A 16436-nucleotide genomic window follows, 5' to 3' on the forward strand; every position below is an offset into this window, starting at 1 on the left:
TGTTGCAACCTCTGAGAAAATTAGTTGTCTCTATTTTATCTTTTGCAGCTGCAGCACTTTTTTTTTTTCCCCCCTCATCACCCACCCCCCCCTCCATGCGAGTGGTATGTCTGAACCATATCCTTCAAAACCAGTTTTCTAAGCAGATTAGATGGGTAGCAGAGACAGCTATGCAATCAGGCAAAAATGTGCACTCAAGCCTTCATTTCGTGCAGTGGCCAGAGCAGTAAGTGTCTACCACCTGGATTTTTTTCCTTCATTCTCTCCTTTTCCTGTTATTCTGCAGTGCTGTGGTCTGTTGCTGTTGTAGACTGAAACAAAATGCTCATTCTAGTCCTTAATTATATCAAAAATAGGGAGGGGAAGGAAGTTGGGTTCCATGCTAATACTCATTAACATGAAACATAAAGCATGCTCCCTGGCTGGCAAGCTTCACCATGCAAAGTGACATTTGCTCCCTGTGAGCATGTTGAAGGGTAATCTGGGGATTATTCTCAGGTCCTCTAATACCAATCCTCCTCTGACTGGTCTGGAAAACCAGTGTCTAAGTTTACTGCTCCTCTGAATTCAGTATACTCTCCTGGACTGCCACTGCATGTGAATTTGGTTTCTTGCTGCCTCATACCTTTCATTGCTCCCTATCAGTCTTGTTGCATGCTAGGAATCCGACAATAATGGTTTTCACCTGCTTTGAGATATCATGAGAACTCTTAAGCATTGGTATTGGTTTCATGCCTGGTCTCTTATAGGACAATGACCTGAATTTAGGATTAAGCTCTCCAGACAAGTTTGGAAACCTTATGGCTTGTTCAGTGTGGGTGGAAAATGGGGATAGGTTAGTGGGCTGAGTGGCAGACCTGAGGAAAAGAGAGTTGAGTAAGCTTTGGCTTTTTTACAAGAGAGGAAACAGAGCAAAGTGTCCCAGGAGCCATTTATTGCTCCTCTGGAGGAGAGGAAGGAGCCCAGAGCAAGGCGATCCAGAAATGCTTTTTACTGTGAGTTTGGAGAAACACAGTGGATGAAAAAAAGGAGGGAGAGAACTCATGATAAAACTAGAAAAGAGAAGCTGGGGATTGGGATTTGGGGGAAGAAGAGAGATGGAGAGAAAATAAACCCTTTATTTCCCATATAAGGCATGGAGAAGGAAAGAAAAGAGAAACTAACCTGAAGACTTTTGCGTGCTTTATGGGGTAAGAAAGAAGATACTAGAAGCCCAGACAAACAAAATTATATTTGAAATATTGATAGAAAACTGTGCTTTAACATATTGGCACGATACACATGATTATCTTCTGCTGATCCCTTAAAAGTAAAGAACTACTTTGAGAAGAGGAAAACATTGCAAACAAAAGAAAGACTCAGTCTTACTGGCATAAAGGGGGTGAAAAAGTGGGTGGGAAGCTGGTTGGATGTGTCAACCACAAAAGCGGTGAGATATGATCATAGAGAATTCAGGTTTTAAAACACAAGGAAATCATGCAGAGATATTTTTCACATTGACTCGTAAACAGTGTCTTTGAGTGTGCAGCATTGTCAAATTTACCCTTGTTACAGGGGCAACTTACAGTAAGTTCCCACCAAAGCCATATGCCATCTGTTTGAATTACTTAGCAGAAAGGTTTGTCTCCTTATTCCCCTTCTATTAGATGTGACAGATTAATGTCTTTGAGGGCAGATCACTGTTAGGCTAAATCTTTCTCTGGTTATGATTCCTTATAACTATAAAACAGTCACAAGGTTATGGGGTTTAAAAAGAGAGGTTTATTGCAGTTTCCAACACTGAAACTACAGGCTAAGTGTCTCTCCTTTTCCTTTTTTTCTAAAGTAAATCAAAACCATACATGCACTTGCACTCTACCTTCTCTCAGATATACAGACCTAGGGGTAAGAACACACATTACAAGAGAAGCATTATAGAGTCTACAGGAAAACTACTAAAACAGCTCTCTGTGAATACATACTAATCCTCCCACTGAGTCCTCTCCACTTGTTTTAAGAGCTGTTTGTTGAGCATGAGTTGGTGGCACCCCTAATGTTTGGGGCAGAACTCGGAGCCTTCAGCAACTCTACCCGCACTTGTTTCTACCCAGCTATCACAGAAGCCGTGTCCATGCCTCCGCTAGAAGCAGCAAGGGATCGACCATTCAGACGTCTGTTGCAAAACCTCTAGTTCAATACTTGTCAGACTCTCTCTAAACTAGTTGTTATACTCGGTTGATGAACTCAATTCTACAGTCCTTGGGTCACAACAGGAGCTGTGTAGGAGGCAAAGGGCAGCTGATATTGCTATAATTAAGTTCCCTGCTGGAGAAATTTCTGTAAGAGTGAGCTTCGTTCACTGTATTATTTTTAAGACAGTTTGTAAGAATGCTACTGAGTCAGTAGGAGACTGATTTAAGTTTTTCTTTGGAGTGGCTTTTTCAGGGAAAAATACAGTTTCTTTAAAATAGAAACATTTTTTTCCAGAAAAGCCCAATTCTAGATTGCTGATCACCTGTAAAATTAATAAACTAGCTTTTTACCAGAAAAATTGCATTGACCTGTCTATACTACCTGAATGGGAATAGCTCTTTGCTTTGCTTTTCTTTAACTGGTCTGAAAGGCTTCACTCAGAATTGGTTCAAAACAGTGTTGGATTCCAGGTAGCCCTCAGCTGCTCAGAGAGCTGTTGTCTGATGTACCCATCCTCTTCTGCTGGACTCCAAGGGCCTCGGCCTTCCCATATGGCATTACAGCTCTCCTGGAGACCGTGCTGTGCCACGAGACACCTCAGTGTGTGCTATGGGAACTGCCCCAGAAGTGAGACCAGGGTTATCAGGCTGCCAAACTGCAGTGTCTGAGTCTATGCAGCATTGTGGGAATAAAAGCAGTTCAATAGTGTACTGACTCAGAACAAAATTTCTCGGGTCAGGTCACCAAACCAAAATGAACCAACTTTGGTTTCAGTAATGTAAAAATATTCCATTTCAAATGACACAAAGTGCACTGGTGTTCACAAATAGGTTTCTCTTTTTTTTTTTTTTTTTTAAACTTGTGAACTTCCGTTTTACAAAGAGTCTCTAATTTCAGTTTTTCTCCCTGAATTGGGATGAAAGCGAATGTTGAAATACTGGAATTTCTTCCTTTCTGGCGAGGAGGCAGCTGATGAGTATGAGCAACCAGTTTCAGGGTTAGGACAGCTGACTCTGAAGACCTGTACACTGGAGGACAGCAGGCGATGGGGGGCAGCTAGGTGATGGAGGGGAGGGGAACACACAAGCAGAAGGAGGGAAGTAGGAGACGGGAATGAGAAGCAGCAATGAAGGCTAGAACAGAAGAATAAGGAGGAGAGAGCAGAAGTTTCCACGTGGCTCCCTGGGCCATAGGAACTGCTACATTTTTGTGCTGTGTTATGCTGTTGGCCATGCCTAGCTCAGCACCTTCTGCTTTGCTGACTGACCAGCAGACATGCAAGCTGGTGCTGCACTGAGAGCTCCTGTCAGAGCGAGCTTGAAGCATTTCATAGAGAGGGCAAGAGCTGGGTGAGGTGGAGCTGGAGGTTCACACCAGTGCACAACCAGGCAGTGCTGCGTGGTTTCACTTCTGCTCATTGAGCAGTTGAGTCTTGCCATGCTAATTGAATGGGGGGTGAATGCAGGACCAAAAGATGAGCGTTTCTCAGTTCTCATCCAGGCTCTGAGCAGGGCACTGCGGCCCTTGCAAGTTAGAGAATCTCTCTGCCACTAAGTCTTTTTCTGCACAGTACAAAGAACAGGAATACCCTTTTCTGGTGTGACTGGGAAGGAGCACTAGTGACTGTTCCTAACGCACTGCAGAGTGGTTTTCATACTGATGCTTTTATTATTTAACAACTTTCTTAACTTTTAAAAAAAAATATACCAAACTGATACACTCCATCCATCAGCAATGCCCTCCAGGAATGAGTAGCTAATTAGAGAGCAGGACTTGTGAAAAGACAAACCCGGGTTATGCACAGAACAGGTTTCTCCAGTATTTATTGCCTACGTTACTGGCCAAGCTTCCTTGTAAGTAATAGTCAAATAATCGGCCTGGGTCCTTTTGTGAATGGTTTGAGTCTGTGTGGTCCTCCTTTGTTAGAGCAGCTCATGGTTTCTGAAAGCTTCTGCACCCCCTGTTCTGAACAGCAGAGCCTGGTGGCACCAGCTGCTTCTGCCTGGAACAAACATTTGCATGTGACATTAAAAAAAAAAAAGCCAATTTCAAAATGTATTTGCGTTTCCTTATCCCCTCATTTTTTCAGCCCTTCTTAAAACTCTGGAAATATTTAAAAGATTAATATATTTAGTTTTTACTACAAGCATCTTTTAAACAAGTAAAGCTTGAAGAGGAAAGAGAAATCTTTCTTTCAGAAATAAAACAGCAGCCAGTGTTTGGAAATATTTTAACAATAGACCATATGGGAGTCCCAAACTATTAAGCTTTATTATTCAGAAGGCGGAAAATGTGGTTTGATATTCAATTGATATACAGCATAAATGAGAGCCGCAAACTCGGCTCCCTTGAGCTGGGATTCAGATGTTCTCTTGAATATAATAACTAACGCTTTGGCCTAGTTCCACAGAATGCATCCAGCCTCCTGATCACAAGCCAAGAAACTGTAGGCTTTTTTTTCCCCCTTCCCCTCTTTTCTCCAAAGTACTTTCCTCTCCTGCCAGCATGAGCTTTTGGCCTGAATATAAATCTCCTGATATTAGATGCGTATAGAAAATGGGGAGGATGCTAATAGCGCACAGCAGTAGAGCTGTGTGTGTGTGCCTGTGTGTTTGTTTTTCTTCTGCTTTAATGATAAGGTTTTTCCTTTGTGATGTGCTGTCAGGGGATTACGTTGGTCATCCTAGGTGGGAGCTTCTTTGTTCCTGCTTCACTGTTTGTTTCTTAGTGCTGTGGGAGCAGGTGAACATCTTTTGAGGTTACTGTGAAGTGGTGCCAGAGACCATGAGAGTGTGGAATTTGTTGGAGAGAGAGACTGGAAGTGGTTTCAGTTTCTTTTTTTTTTCCTTTTTTTTTTTTCCTGATTTGACTTGCATATATTTATAATTGCCCTTTCCCCTTTCTATCATGTCTCTCAATTTTCTCTTCTATGGGGAAACGAACCCATAAAACTTGCTTATAAAATATTACATACATGGACTAAGATTGCCTATATGCAAAGGAAGACTGGTAGTTACGCAGATACTGCGATCAAGTAATGGCAGGCTGGATCACCTGCTATTTTTTGACACGGGATCCCTGATTCACTCCATGTACAGGATGGACCAGCTTTGTCAGTGTGAATGTGGGAGGTGTGGTATGAATAAGGAGTTGCAGGGACACAAGAAACGGTCGTGCGGGTCTGGCAGTTGAATGCTGCCCTGAAATAGTGAGTTCTGTGCTGTCTTTGTCAGAAAGCTCCTTTAAGATGCCAGTATCATCCTTGGAAATGACTGAACTGTGACCACTGAAACTTTCTGCCCTATGCCCCTCACCAGAACCCAACTTCCTGGGCACAGACCTCAGGTGCGGAAAGTGATGCAGATGGTGAAGTTTAACAGTCAGGCATACCAAATCAAGTCATACTCTAACAGTCTAGAAGCAACCTTAACAGAGTCTGTTTTGTTTCTGTTCCCTTCCAATAACACATGCAACATGAGATGGCTTTGCATATATTTTAAGTTGTAGGTATTCAAGATTTTTCTCAGATTTTTGTGCTGCAGGACTTGACAAGTGTCTATAAGTAACTCTTCCCCCAGTTTTGTGACAGACATCCTCAGCTATGTTGGGTCCTATCTTTTCTAGCCTCTCAGAATCTGAAATCAACCAAAGAACCTTCTCTATGGTCTATGGTTTCCCCTGAGTAGGCTAGGAGACTCCAGCATTAAGCTATCTATCTGGCATTTTTTTCTAGAAGTGTGATGAGCCCAAGGAAAAGACTTTCACTGAACGTGTAAGTCCAGGAAAGCCTGTAATACAGAACACTGTAGAGAATATAAATTATGTACTCCAAATGTGAAGTTCAGTTTTGGCTTCTGTCTTTCCTCCATTTCTCTTTTCAGTTGTTCATGATAGCTGAAATTTTCCGTGTTTTTGTCTCAACCCACACACAAGTTTTTTCCTTTGGGGAAAACTGGAGCAAAATCAATTTTAGTGCAATTTTTCAAGCCTCTTTGACTTGCACCTACATCTGTTTGGTGTGGGGGAGTGGAATTTTATCATAAAACGTTTGATTTATTTAATGTATTCAATAAGCATCCAAGATGTGCCAGGTACTTTCTCAGCCCTTTTTGGATGAGAAATCTTGCAAGCTAAGAACTTAATAAACAAAGAAGCTACAGAACTCAAAATTTCCCTGCTGTTAAGGTCTCCATATACCTAAGGAATAAACCAAGTTTGAACAAAGCAGATCCAGAGACTTGTAAAGTACAAAATGTCACATGCAGTACTGATGAGATCTAACATTATAGGTACAACTATTTTTTTATGTATTTCTTGATCCTGTTATCTGCCCAACTTACAACAAACTCAGCTGAGATGTGTCCACGCAGTAGCTCTACTTTCATTGCAATTAGGAGTCTGTTTTTATTGGTGAAGCCATTGCTATGATTGTATGATGCTGTACTAAGGGCTCATCTAAACAGGGTCATTGATTCAGACCAAGGTAAGTTACAAATCTGAGCAGAAGAGCTATTCCCAATTAACTTCATCATCCTAATGAAGAGGGGATTGGGAATAGTTAATAAGGAATAGCTGTTCTGGAATAATCCCTTTTTAAGACAAACCCTTACTCTTTCTATAATTGCATTCTAGGAAGCTATTCTGTACTGAATCAGCATGGGATAGAGTGCCTAGAAGACGTTCAGACCAAGCACAGCTAGCGGTGAGTGGGGCAATATACACTGGGATGCCCTATTGCAACTACTATGAGTGAGCAGAAGAATAGCAAAATTGGTTGCCTGTGCATCTCTTTAGAAGGCAACTGAAAGTATTATATCAAAATCACTGTACAAAGGCCTTTCTCTTAGCAGGGATGAAGTATGAGCTGCCTGTTACTGTCTGAGCATTAACTTCATGTTACGGACAGAATGCATGTTTCAACTTGCAACTGATCACAATTTGACTAAATATTGGGGTGTGGAAAGGACTTGTGTGCTTTTTTCCAATGTGTATATTTACATTATTATGTGGGGAACAATCAATTTATCAAATCCATCTGATTATTTCATAATGGGGAAAGACAATTCATCAGAGAAAAACTTGTATTGTTTTTAAGATGGAGAGAAAATTAGTTTAAAAGAAATTTTACACAATCTTTTTTTGAGGAGAGCCTACACTAACAAACTAATCAAATAAAGGAAAAGCCAATAATTTATAATGCCATGAAATTTTCCTGCAGCATAAAATTTTGTGCTTGACCTTGCCAAGGAGGATGGGCTGGAGTAGAGATGGTGCTCTTGTGCTTTAATGCATTGTAGTTGTGATATAGTTGCTGTTAATTGATAGTTCTCCTGACTTTTGGAATTCCTCCCTTCCCTTAAAAGGCAAGGTGGCAGCCTGGAGTGGAGAAGCTCCAACTGTAGCCCTTTGGATGTTAATCCACCCTGACTTTCTTAAGCCTCCTACTTAAATCATTATCTTAATGAATCACCATTGCTGCTATCTTCAGTGCTACACAGGAACATGCAAATTTTAAACAGCCTGGGGGAAAGACCTTTTTGTCTGTAAAGTGCTCTGATACTTGCATTTAGATGTTGCCATGATAGGTACCTTGGATACTACTTTCTGCCTAACCCCATGGATAGATCATGGGCTATAGTGTATCACCAGTGTATGCCTGCTAGGTGGCTCTCAGGGCTTGCCCCTGAGAGGAGATGGATATGATTCTGCTACTGACTGTAAGAAGCAGCTTTAGCTCAAGCCGTTGAAGCCAGATAGCTGTGCAGGTTTGTCATTCATCTAACTGCCTGTTGGCTGTGCTTTTCTTTAGCTGCAAAATGACAAGGAGTTAAGGGAGTGAGGATGGGGGTCCCTCCTCAGCTCTGCAGCTGCCCTTCTGACTTTGGGGCAAGTTTCTTCACCTCTTCACTTGACTTTTTTCACAGCACAAAGAAATATGCCATGCAAATGTTAATGTATCAACCAAGTTTTCTCCCAAGTAGGTATCAAGAACTTTGATACAGCAGGAAAATTACCAGCATGTTAGAAAATCTTAAGAACATCTGTTTGAGGAAAAACTGAACATAGCGAAGCCACTGCAAAGTATCTCCAAGACTTTCAGCATTATGTTGTCCAAATTTTTCCTTGAAGAGTCAACTTGGCTAGGCATTGAGCTCCACCCACTTCCAGCTCTCCCAGATGATCTCTTGAGAAATGTTTACTTGTAGATGGTGGGTATGGAGAGAGAGCCATGTATAGCTGTTTCAGATGGCAAATCTTTGCAGTTATTTGCAATACGTATTGAAAGATTTGATTCCTTTATTCATTAAACCAAGAGCTGAGGAAGCTGTTTTATGCAAATGTCCTAGATGATAAGAAGTATTCTTCTCAAATTGCAAAGTAAATTCACCCATTGTCCTCTTTCTGTGGCTTAGAAGAAGAACCCATTCCCTTACTATGGGTAACTTTTCCTCACCAGTAATAGTTCTGCTTCTGGAACAATGGCAGGATAAATGAGGAAGATACCAGGTGAACAGAGATACTCTAGTCTCAACTGGATGAGGACCATATTAATAGAACTGAGCTTAAATGCATTTTCTGCAATAACATTATCCATTGTCAAGTCCTGCTGGGAGAGTTATGCCCACAAGAGGCCAGAACATCTATCTCAAGGAGGGCATCCTCATTCTTCTCAGCTAAATCTTCTCTGAAACCAGTTGAGCTGGAGCTAGTGTTTTTAGACTAAGAAGAAATGCATTTTCTTGGCTCATGCTAAAACTAACTAACATGTTCTCAATTGGTTACCAAAGAAAGGGAATGTGAGCAAACAGTACATGGTGACTTTTTACAGCTCAAGGCCTGGACAGGAGTCCAATGAGATACTAACTGCTGCCTTAGACAATTGTGCACATCTTCCCAGACAGCGGCAAGTGACGTAGCCCTGTAACTCAAACTCTTTTTGCTGCTTGGTGTAGCTCTGAAAAGACTGCCACTTTCTCATAATAGTGTTTAAGACACTTTTTGTGAACTGTTTTACAATGATAACTTTTTCTGCTCATTGTGAGCAGGCTGTTGTGTTTTCCGTATTTAAGCTCCTAGCTGGTTCTGATCCCTCGCTGGATGGCAGCATTTTATAATATGGGGGTAAATTAAATGGGGAAGCCATCTATTAGATTCAGCACTTCAAGAACAGTCAGAGTAGGGATTTCAGAAGAAACACCAGAAGTGATTTATATATGTGTGTGTATATATTGTGTGTATAATTCAAAAGAGAAAATTGAGGTGACCAACATCTGAGGCTGAGTGCAAAACTTAAATGCAACTTTTTCTCATTCCAGTCTTGGAAAATAATGGTGATGGGTGTGGGCAGGTCTCTGGCTGACTTTCTGAATTGCCTTTATGTCAGAGCTCCAGCTAGGGATTCGGCGGAATTTCTCATCCTATTGAGTAAAAGTAATGTTCTATCCCACATTAGTTTCCTTAGGAAACAGAAGGAAAGGGACTCTTCTCCCCAGCACGTAACACACCCAGTGTTATTTTTGCAGGCACTGTATGCAAAATGTTCAGAAAATGAGACATCCAGAAGGAAGGTTTAGATTTCAATATGCTGAACTGGCTTACATTATTCGCCTAGCTTTTGCATGCTATCTTATGCTCGTGGGTAGTACTAGAGTTTTGTTGATGTACAGAGCTTGTTATTTCTATAGTTTGCTCATTCCAATTCAGAGATTTGTACCTATGGAAGTAAAATGTGTCTGTGCTATTATTTTGTTAAGCTGTCTTGAGCTACTTTTGTTAACCACATGTTCACAGGAGTCTGTGTTTGCTCAAATTACCTGCTCAGTTTTCTGGTCAGGTATGCTGAGATGCAGTGTTTCAGCTCATAACTTTGTTTTGTGTTATCTTTCTCATGGCATGTTACAACTGTCTCCCAGAAATTCTGAAATTGGGGTCAAACAAACTGCTCTGATGTTTTTCCCAGCATTCACTGATTTGGCAGTACTAAGTATTTCTGTATGCTACTAAGAAGCATACAGAAACTGCAGCTGAGCACTGTGACTGACAGTGCTGTTGTGAACAAGTGATACACATAGCACTATACAGGTAGATGGGTTTTAATTGATCATATCTATCATTAATTTTAAGGGCTTTTGGAACTATGGTAGTTCAGCTAAGAGAGGGCAGATAAGCCAAGCAATTATAGGGAGCAGCTATATTTGGTGAAGCACATCTCTTGGGATTAGCATGGGTTCATGAGGCAGGGTAGTGAATTGTGCATCACAGTGCCAAGTCTGATTGATCCTTCAGGACAGTCACTCATTATATGGGGACACCTGGGAAATTTCTTAAGACTGGGATATTCGCTGGGATAAGCTTAAGAAAGTTCCCTTGGTTGCTCAGTATAGATTTTAATGCAACAGTGCTTGCCCCTGATTATTGGGGAGAACCATGTACTTTCTGCTTCTCTGGCTTGTAGGACTTCTCACTGGGCATACAGGTGAAAGAAAGTAGCTGTGAGTGGCTGCAAACTGCCATGCTTTTGGGAAGACTTGGGGGGGGGGGGCGGAATGGCAGGGTTTGAAAGCTGTGAGTTTGACTGGCTTGAATTGGGTAAAAAAAATGGAGAGATCTGTGGCAGCGGTTGTTGGGAGATGAAAAAAAATTTTCACCTATCACCTCAGCAGACTACTTAAGAGCACTATCTGATGTGAGTCCCCAAAAAGGTCTTGCAGAGAGACTGATGGCCAACTGCGAGGAAATGCTGCACTCCCTGAAGAATCAGCAAACTCTGGATGTTTACCCAACCTGGTAAACCAAACAGAAACCATCAGTATGCTGCTACGTAAACTCATGGTGTGCCAGTATCTTAAACACTATGCAGTTCTGATAAGGTAGTGGAGGGCTACGGAAGGTCCAGAGAAGACCATCAAAGATGGGTCTCAAGTCAGTCGAAGTGATTTCTCTTGCCATAGAGAAGAGATGACTTATTATAGAAATTGCAAATGTTTTATACTGTAATGAATGGGGTGGGGAAGGGGAGCAGGGAGTGATTCTTCACAGTTCTTGTGTTAACTAAATTGATTCAAGAGGAGGCACTCTGTCAAGCAGCAGTTACCATGTGAAACTCATTGCCAAAGGGTGTTATGGATAGAAGAAGTCTAAACAGATTGAAAAATCGATGAAGGACGGATAAGTTCTTATTAAAAGTGATGGCCTGGATGCAACCTCTGGATCAGGAGATCTTTAACAATGGCACAGGGTATAAGAAGGGAAGGCTGCCTGTACTCTGTTTCACTGCTTTTCCTCCCCCACTGCCCCTGCTTCTTTTTTTTGGGGGGGGGGGGAAGAGGGCTATTCTGGCTACTCCTGAAGAACAGACAGCTAGACCTTTGCTCTTATAATATGGCTATGTTTATAGTACAAAACTAGAAAAGAAACTAGCTACACTGCAGTGCAGGGAACTAGTTTTGCCTTGCAGCCCACAAGTAACATGAAGCACACTGAAATGAAGAGAGTTAGGAGCCAAATGCCTCCTAATACCTTAAAAATGTGTGTGTTTATAAAATGCCTCTGTAGCCTGCTTTCTTTGTTAAAATTCTGACTTAACAAAAAGCTGAGCTTGCTAATGAAACTGTGAGTCACTACAATGTTTCTAGTTATTTTTCTCACTTTCTGTGTTTAGGGCTATAGTTACTTGGGTTGCCTGAAAATGTACCTAATGAGCTGGCTTAGGCATTTTAACTCTTAATAGTAGTGACACCTTGGGCTGGAAGCTGGGGTGGCTGCCCTCCACAGAAAGGACTGGGGAGCATGACAGGGAGGCAAGAAGCAGCAAGTTGGGAAGGAGGCTGAAGAGGAGGGAAGATATTAACATCTCTTGTATATACAAAAAACCAGGAAAGTTTAATATGAAACAGGTCTTATAGTTGTGACTGCAGTGGCAACAGTCAGTTGGTATTTGGGAGGTGAAAAAATCAGTTTTACATTTTGCTAGATGATTGTACTGTAATACAGCAGTGCCTCCTGGCAGGGAAAGCAATGTAATGTAAAGCAATACAGCGTGGAAGAGCAGTTGGAGAGCTGTCAGAAGCTGAGTAGCTTGGAATGCTTCCACGTGAACTTGGGAGCAAGTGAGCTCGCTGCAGCGTGGCATTCCCCTGCCCTGAGGAGGAGTACGGACTGCAGCACGAGCATGAATAACGCACCTTACAAACAATGCAGCTCAGCTCTTTGGAGGAGGGCTACGAGAGGCTTTTCTGTGAGAGTTTCTTTCTTTTCTTGGGAGATTTCTCTACCAGCTCACAGAGCCCTTCTGAGTTCACATGCCAGGCAGCCCTGGGGCAAATGAGTTTGTACCTGTCAGCTGTCATTGCCTGGCACACCTGAATACTCAAGGGCACGGGGCTGCCAAAGGAGTAGCAAAAGTCTGGAGCTCTCTAAAGCACAGGTCTGATCTGATTGGGCAAACAAGGAAGTAATGACTCTTTGTTTTGGTTTTTTTAACAGTTTGTATTTCCAGAGAGCTTTGGTGCATGGCATTGGCTTTTATTCTAGTTTTTAGATGTCGGATATACTTAGCAATCTTACTTGTGGTTTTTAACCCTCCCCCCTCTCTCTGCCCCTAGCGTTTTCCTTCCCTTCAAATCCTCTGCCTCACTCTATGTATTGCTACTATAAATTGCTTGGGATGATGGGTCCTGCTTCTTGGAGCCTCTGGATGCTATTAACAAGTAATTGCTGGAAAAGCTTGTTTAAACATCAAAACCCTACATTATTTTTTAAATTGCCCTTTGAGGTGGCTGAAATGCTACTGAAAGATTACTTTGCTTTAATACTGGACAAGGAACTTTATTAGGTAAGGGAAATAGTGTTCTTACTAAACTATTTCTGAGGTACCAAGTCATCTTCCTTTTAAAGAAGGGATGTGTATTTTTACTCCCCCTGCTCGCTACTCCCCCCACATCAGCAAACTGATGTTTATAGCAAGGAGCAAAGAGGTTTTACTGGCTTTATCCCTTCAACACATCCAGACTTTGTTTTTTCAAAAACCTGTATGAATGGAACGATTCATTTTGCATGTTTGCTATCTAGCAACAACTGCTAAATTATCCAGGGAGAGTCTATCAACATCCAAGCTACATATATGAGAGTTGTCCAGCATGATGTAGGACCAGGGCACTGTGTCTAATATACTACTACTTTTCCTGTTGTAATCATAGCAGCCAGCTTACTGGATGCTTAACCTGTAGTCATGGATGAGCTTGAACAAGATCCTCCACCATTAAGAAACCAGTAGCTACACGCATGATGCACCTCTCCTGGTTAAGATTGCTGTAAGATTGGCTGAAGTGCAGCAAGTCTTGCTCAAAATGTAACTGAGGTGTGTTCTGTCAGTGGCAATATGAGTCACCGTTAACCTACTAGCAACCATTGGATAATCAGGTGAAATTTTACATTTATTTCACATACTGAAAACTGTTAGGCAAGCCTCCTCATAGGATGAGTGTCTGCCGACTTCAAGAACAAATGGTTCATTTTGCTCTGACGTTCATGCAGCCACAGGGACACAGTAAATGTATTGACTTTTTATTCCTTTCTACTCTTTCATGTAAGTGTACACACATTATTACAAGAAAGGAGCATGTGAGCTAATAGCTGTGCCTCATCACTTAATGAAGCATTTGCTTTAAAGAAATGACACGGACCTTTTGTGGAGGCTGCAGAAGCAGTAGCTAGGCTGCCTAGGTCTGAGCCCCAGCAGGCAAAGGGAAAGACTTCATTTCAGGTTTCCTAAGCTTGACAGGCAGCCAGGGCTGTGCTAGCAATTACGGTGTGAACTTCATAAATGGAAGTTCTACCTTGGGAAGGAATAAACAAATAAGGAACCTAGTGCAGAAATGGTTTGAGAAATGTCATTGATTGTGAAGACAAACATGAATTGGGAAGTAGCATGGGAGGGTTTCATGAATACCTCTTTCTTCTGCACTTTTCACATAAAATTGTGTCTGATCAGGTGAAGCTCTGACTTCTGTTCCTCTGCCATCTTCCTGATTGCAAATTAAGCTTTATCTTTTTACATTTGGCATGTGTATTAAGATTTTTGGGGGAAAAAAATTATTTCTCTCCAATATAAACTGCTAAACAGAATGTCGACAGACACAATCTCAGCCTCTCAGTACGTATGCCACAGAAAGGGAAGCAGAATGCATATTGTAGGAAATTGATATGTGCCTCTTGCTTTCATGGTGTGCGAGGGTTTCTCTTTCCCCACTGTTGTTTATTTCCATTTGTGTTTTAGTAGTCTTTGTGTTATGAATTTGTGGGTTATTGACCAAGAGTCAAGTGCATCGTAGGTGTAGTGGCTAAAGGCTACTGAATTGAACAATCTTTTTAATACCTAGGAAGAAATATCTGCTTGAAATTACAATAGCTGCCTTAAACAATTTTCATAGATCTTACTGAGTTTGGGTCTGTCTTTATTTGGGCACTACTTGTCTTCTGCCAAAGGTTTAAGGAAAGACAGAACGCTCAACTGCAGAAAGTCTGTCCCTAAGCATGACGAACAGGAGTCTGTAAGAAAGTACTGGGCTTTTGATAGATGTAGCTGCTTTTGCAGGGAGAGCTTGAGGCCATTTTTGCCAATTATTTTTTCTTTTTTTTTTTTTTTAAATTTGAGTTTATTAAATGCAGTAGAGGATTTCAGTTGAGAAAACAGTGAAAGCTTAAGAAGCTTAAGATGCTTGTTTTCCTTTTCCAAGCTGGTGAATAAGAACTAGATATAATGGGAGGCAAATATCTGGTAGCTCTAGATTTTGAAGCACGAGGCAATGAGAATTCAGCTTTAAATCATCAGCTACAGCTCACTTCTTCTCTTTTTATTAAAGAGTTTATTTTAAATGTTGAACATGTTTGGACTTAAATGTTTAGTATGCTTGATAAGAAAATGAAGTCAGAAAATTCTCAATGGATGGTTACTTTTTGAATTTTCAGGCAGTCTGATTCAAATGAGAAAAATAAAATGTCTATTAAAAGTCATTGGCTGTTTATTAAAATAACAAAAGGAGGAAAAAATGTCAGCTGGATAAATACCTGTAAAATAGAATAAATGTTTCAACTGGAGATAGTGCAGCTCTCTGGTTAGCAAAAAATAATACCAAATTGACAGCAGACTATATTTAGTTGCAAATCAATACGGCTTAGTAGTTACCAGCCACTGGTCATCCTTTATGAAAATAACTAGAGTGTAAATGTAAAACAAGATTAAAATTGGTAGCTTTAAATTACTTTGATTTAAATCCACCCTTCCTCTACCATTGCATGCTATCTGAATAAATAAATAAATAAATAAATAAAAGCACATTTAGCTGCTGGCATGGCATTGTCATGGCTTTTCCTGTACTTGCTATGATGTGATACACAGATAAAGGAAACTCCCTCTGTGTGTTCATATATAAAGTCACTAACATAACACTTGGTCCCTTTTTTTTCCCTCCCCTTCCTCTGTCTCTCATCTCCATTACCCTCCCCCAAAATTTAAATGGGCAAGTGAATTTCGAATTTGTCATGTTTTACATACTTCTCAAGGTGTGTGAGCTGCCTCTGAAGATAAGTGCACCTGGGCTCCTATTTTCCTATATATTTGTATATTTCTGTATATTTTATACAAACTGCAAGAGAGCCCTAAAGAAGTTGTTCTTATTTTACTCCTAGTCATGTGTTTGGTACTGTAACTTCCAAAAATTAAATTAATTGTGACCTTAGAGGCAGACAGTCCAACAGCAAAATAGCTTGTAATTTATTTGAACTCTGAAATTCCACTGGTTAAAATTGTGTAAAACTTTCCAATAATTTGTTTATATATTATTTTAAGAAAAAACCACCTTAATTATGAGTCTGGTTCCTCAGTAAAAAAGGATAGCTATCTGGCTAATCATTGCTATGTACTAGATCACTAATTTTTTTTCTTAATGACAGTAGAATTTTGCCATTTTCCCCCATAAAACTTCTTCAATTATATAATGAATGTATTTGATTTAAGGGGACGCTCTCTAGGATTTTATACCCCAAGACAGGCATGTCACGAAATAGCTGGAGGTTGGTGAAGAACCTCAGTTGGATTAAATGCTTGCAAGTACGGACAAGAGTGGGAGTTGAGCATTTAGATGGAGGCCTGTAAAGAGTTCTGTTCTCAGCTACTCCTATTTGAAATAAGTTATTTTGTTCTGGTCTCACCTAGAAATTCAGACTTTCTGAGTCGTCAAAGAAAATGGGTGTGCTGCTATCTC

The 16436-nt window shown here is 40.8% G+C and overlaps 1 protein-coding gene and 1 long non-coding RNA gene across 6 annotated transcripts in view; one reads left to right on the forward strand and one right to left on the reverse strand.

Annotated features, from left to right (window-relative positions):
• The window catches only part of LOC138687471 (uncharacterized), a 190136-nt gene that overhangs the window by 74994 nt on the left and 98706 nt on the right, over window positions 1-16436 (reverse strand). Inside the window, exon 3 of one of the 5 annotated variants that reach the window (XR_011326664.1) lies at window positions 3841-4174. The exons of the other annotated variants lie outside the window; for them this stretch is intronic. This is a non-coding gene — a long non-coding RNA (uncharacterized lncRNA). Of the gene's footprint in view, window positions 1-3840; window positions 4175-16436 lie in introns of those variants that run through there. 5 annotated transcript variants of the gene reach the window in all.
• HIC2 (HIC ZBTB transcriptional repressor 2) overlaps window positions 1-16436 on the forward strand; it is an 81027-nt gene that overhangs the window by 34129 nt on the left and 30462 nt on the right. Inside the window, exon 2 of the mRNA XM_069795074.1 lies at window positions 6805-6874. The gene's annotated coding sequence lies outside the window, so the exon portion shown is untranslated. The remainder of the gene's footprint in view (window positions 1-6804; window positions 6875-16436) is intronic.

Source organism: Haliaeetus albicilla, chromosome 10 (genome assembly GCF_947461875.1).
Source record: "Haliaeetus albicilla chromosome 10, bHalAlb1.1, whole genome shotgun sequence".
Taxonomy (NCBI): Eukaryota; Metazoa; Chordata; class Aves; order Accipitriformes; family Accipitridae; genus Haliaeetus; species Haliaeetus albicilla.